The sequence below is a fragment of the Arachis ipaensis genome, chromosome B6, assembly GCF_059453495.1.
Source record: "Arachis ipaensis isolate K30076 ecotype BB chromosome B6, ASM5945349v1, whole genome shotgun sequence".
Classification (NCBI taxonomy): Eukaryota; Viridiplantae; Streptophyta; class Magnoliopsida; order Fabales; family Fabaceae; genus Arachis; species Arachis ipaensis.
In genome coordinates this window covers 26,176,878-26,181,866 of record NC_142441.1, presented here as the reverse complement: position 1 = coordinate 26,181,866, position 4,989 = coordinate 26,176,878, and positions in this window count along the sequence as shown.

The window sequence follows — 4,989 nt, the reverse complement described above, 5'->3', positions numbered from 1 at the left end:
TATGCTCTTCTATCATGTCGAACCATTGATTTTTTTATTGTTTTCATATATAGATTTCACATGGTTTAAGTGTTCCAATTGTTTAGTTAGTGATTGATTGTTTGACTCATAGCTTTTCTTGACTTGTCTTTTCAGGATGACAAGAAGCCAAGGGAAGAAACCGCCGTAAAACCTAAGAAACCGGTAGAGAATGTCATAGTGCTCCGGAGTCCTGATTTGGCCATAACAGCTCAAGACTCGGTCAAATTTGCCCATCGGTAATATTGTGCTCTGCAATATGGGAAGTTCCGCACGAAAAAGAAAGGGAAAATTAACCCTGAGGACTACTAGCAACTAGCAAGAGTTAATTATTAAGAAAGACTATAATTACATCAAAATTAGAGTTAAGTACGATTTTGATCCCTAACGAGAGATTGAAAATTTATTTCGTCCTCGGCCTTTTTTTCGCTATAAAATAGTCTCAAAGGTTTCAGTTTGTTTTAAAATCGTTATTTTTACCAAATTTTTATTTTTATTACCATTTTACCCTTAATTAAAAAAATTATAAAATAAAATAAAAAAGAAAAAAGAAAGAAAGGGAACGATGGGGGGGGGGGGGAGGAGATAGAGAATGGGGGTGGGAGAAAGAGAAGGGGGAGAGAAAGAGAGTCGGGGGGTGGGAAAGATAACGTTGCGCCGCCGCCTATGATGGAGAGTGGGGAATTTCCACGCTGTCGTCGCCGCCGCTCCTTTCTTCCTCAGTAAACGGATACGCCGCCACCACCATCTCATCGCCGTTCTCGTCGCAATTCGCAGCGTTGCCACCACTGCTGCAGCCCTTTTCACGCGATCCGCCACCACTACCACAACTCTCCTACCCTCGCGATTCGCAGTTCACCGCTGCAGTCCCTCCTCCCCCATTATTGCTACAGCCTCTTTTTCTTTAATTTTTCTGTTTTTGCTTTTGCTTCTGGTTTTGCTTTTGTTGTTGCTCTGAGTTCATTATCTATTGTTGTTGTTGGTGTTGTTCTTCTAGGTGATGTTGTTTCACTGCTTTCTGCTTCTGCATTTTTCTTCTGCCTGCTTCTGTTTCGGCATTTTGGAGAAGAATGGATAAGGGCATTTTCATCCGAATGACGATTTTAAAACAAACTGAAACCTTTGTGATTATTTTTTAGTGAAAGAAAGGTCGGGGACGAAAAAGATTTTCAGCTCCTACCTTAGGAACCAAAATCGTACTTAACCTTCAAAATTATTAAAAAGGATTTATTTAAATAAAATTTAAAAAGAAAGACCAAATTATTATTTTAAATAGATAATAATACTCTTAATTAATCTTTGGCATTAAATGATTATTTTTCAAATCCTAAATTTCTAAATTCAGTAACCTTAAATTTCTTATTCTTCCTTCGTCAGGTGATGTTCTTCGTGACGACATTGAGAAAGAAATCCGAAGATCAAGTGATGATAATGGTTTGGTATGTCACCAAAATTCAGTAACCTCATACTGATTGACTCTAAGGGTTGATGCTTTGTTGTTGTTCTATTGTATATGATTTTCATTAAGGGGTTGATGCTTTGTTGTTGTTCTATTGTCTATGATTTTCATTGGGTGTGCTAGCTTTCTTTCATCTTTCTGTTTTGTACGGTGCGATATATTATATTTGGATGTTTTGGTTGGAGCTTTTCTGAGCGGACGTGAGCTTAATTATATATAAAAAAAACATCAGCCATACTCATATATTGAGTGACGAATCTAGAAAATTTTAGTAGTGGAAATAAAATTTATATAATACGATAATAATTTTTATAATAAAAATAATATGTGTATATAAAAAATTAAATATTAAATTATCTATTAACCATTATATATCTGTGTATAAATATATGTATTGTTTAACTTATTTTCAATGTGTATTTTATATTTTAATATATATTTTATACAGATAATTATTTTTTATGTACATATAGCATAATTATTGTTATGATTATATTTTGTTATTGTAAAATATGATTAGTCTTCAAAATATCTAATATACAAATTAAAACACTAAAATAATAATTTAAATAATAATATATAATTTAAAATTCTATTCTTTTAGATTTTATATTTTTAAAAAATTAAGTAATTTTTCTCTTAACACTACCATCAAAATTTCTCTCTTTATATATATTGTTAAACAATTATTTAAAAATTCACTTCCTAACACAATTAGAATTCGACTCTTATTGATATTCATAGTTAAAAAAGTTCTTTCAATTAATATAGTTGCTACGCAAAAATTAAAGCTAATTTAAAAAGAAGGTAAATAATATTCTTTTGAGTTGATTTTAAAAAAAAAATACTAATTTCATTTAAATATGAGAATTGATCATTCTAACGAATATCTAATATAAAGTTTTTAAATTGACGATTAAGTACCAAAAGTTGAATAAAAAATTATTGTGGGGTCAAATTTAATAATCTAATGGAGACAAATAAATATTATTATCATATACTTCTCAACAAAATTCCAAATTATAATGGGGGCGCTTGCCCCCACACCACTATACTTAGAACCATCCCTGCATATATTTGTAAGATTTATTCCGATAATTCGTACTGTAATTTAGCCATGAATACTTAAGAATAGAAGATCCTGTTGCGAAATTGGAAAATTTAAAGTGTTTGGTGGAGAGATAGAGACAGAAAGACTGAGACTGAGAGACAGAGACTAAGAGACAGAGATTGAAATAAATTTCAGTATTCTGTTTGGTGTAAAATGGGAGGCAGAAATTCAAACAAGAATGAAACTCTAATTTAATTTGTACAAAAAGTAAAATTGGAATTAACTAATTGAAATGAGGATATTTTAGGTATAAAATGTTATTAAAGTTTCAATTTCCATCTCTAAAAATTTTAGTCCTGTGTCCCTACTTTTTGGAGGTACTGAAATACTAAAATTTTAGAGACAGAGATAGAAATTTTAGTACCAGTCTCTGAACCAACAAACATGATACTAAGTCTCAGTCTCTCAGTCTCTGTCTCAGTACCTCAAAACAAACGCTACCAACAAATAGTTCTCCTTGTACGAATTCGTTTTCGTTGATGCTGGGTAGTATTGCCATTAGTTAATTAAGGTTATAGTTATTGTTTGCATTATTCATGTTAACTAGTTCTAGTATAGGTGATGTCTTTTCCGCGAAGAAAAATTGGGATCAAGAACATGAATAAAGTCAATTAGGTAGTGTTTGGTGGAGGGATAGAGACAGAAATATTGAGACTGAGAGACAGAATCTAAGGTAGCGTTTGGTGGAGAGACAGAGACGAAAAGACTGAGACTGAGAGACAGAGACTAAGAGACAGGGATTGAAATAAATCTCAGTATTCTGTTTGGTACAAAATGGGAGACAGGAATTAAAACAAGAATAAAACTCTAATTTAATTTGCACAAAGGGTAAAATTAGAATTAATTAATTGAAATGAAAGTATTTAAGGTATAAAATGTTATTAAAGTTTCAGTCTCCATCTCTAAAAATTTCAGTCCCCTGTGTCCCTACTTTTTGGAAGTACTGAAATACTGAAATTTTAGAGACAGAGACAGAAATTTTAGTACCAGTCTCTGAACTAACAAACACGATACTCAGTCTCAGTCTCACAGTCTCTATCTCAGTACCTCAAAACAAACGCTACCTAAGAGACAGAGATTGAAATAAATCTCAGTATTTTGTTTGGTGCAAAGTGGGAGACAGAAATTGAAATAAAAATGAAACTCTAATTTAATTTGCACAAAGGGTAAAATTGAAATTAATTAATTGAAATGAGGGTATTTTAGGTATAAAATATTATTAAAATTTCAGTCTCCATCTCTAAAAATTTTAGTCTCCTGTGTCTCTACTTTTTAGAGGTACTGAAATACTGAAATTTTGAAGATAGACATAGAAAATTTAGTACCAGTTTCTAAACCAACAAACATGACACTGAGTCTCAGTCTCCCAGTCTCTGTCTCAATACTTCAAAACAAAAGCTACCCAAACTATTGAAGCTCGAAAAATAAAAAAGAATCACTATTTTTTGTTTGGTATTAAAAAAAAATTATTTTTATGAAATAAATTAGACTAAAAATTAATTGTATTATTGTCTTTTAAAATAATATTTTAATATTTTTTATAAATTTTATTTAAATAAGTCCTTTTTAATAATAATGATATAGTTGGTCTCTTTTATTAATTAATTGTTGTTAATGCTCCTTTTGTTAATTTTTCCAAAAAGAAATTGCATGTGGAGTGACAACTACAAATGGACCTCCCTTCCGACCTTCGGAAACTAGTGAATGACCACATTGAAAGTCGAGGTTGGGACTTTTTGGAAAGGGATTTGGTGGAGGCTAATGAGCCTTGGGTGTTGGAGTTTTATGCCAACTATCACAACGCCAACCTCAAATCCATTCTCGTCCAAGGCAAGCAAATCCCCATTATTGAAGCCGCAATAGTCGAGATCCTCAAAATCCCACCCAAGCTGAAGGGGCGGTGTGCCTATGCAAATGCACAAGCTTACTGCCAATTGGGTACCTTGGACTGGGATAGAGTTCTGAACAAAATTGCTATTCCTGGATTGGCATGGGTGATGAGTGTTGAGAAGGAGCCCAAGCCAATTGGACTTCATGTTAGACAGCTTACTCGTGAGACTCGGATATGGCAACAACTCCTGACTAACTACGCCATACCAAGCACTCACGAGATGACCACCACTTGGAAGTTAGCTGTCTTGGTTTGGGCTGTTTTAGAAGGAGAGCCAGTGAACTTGTCTAAGGTCATCAAGCACTCAATGTGGAAGGTGTCGGTCTCCCTTAAACGGATGGTAGCTTTCTCGGTTATGGTTACTGAAATGATTGCAAAAGCTGGCCTTGAGGGGGAGCAAGACAATTATCCGCCTACCATATCCAACAAGGACTTGTACATCCCCATGGCAACTGGCTGAAGGAGGAGCTAGCCACTGGTGTTGTAAGGAAGAGGAAGAGAGGAGCATCT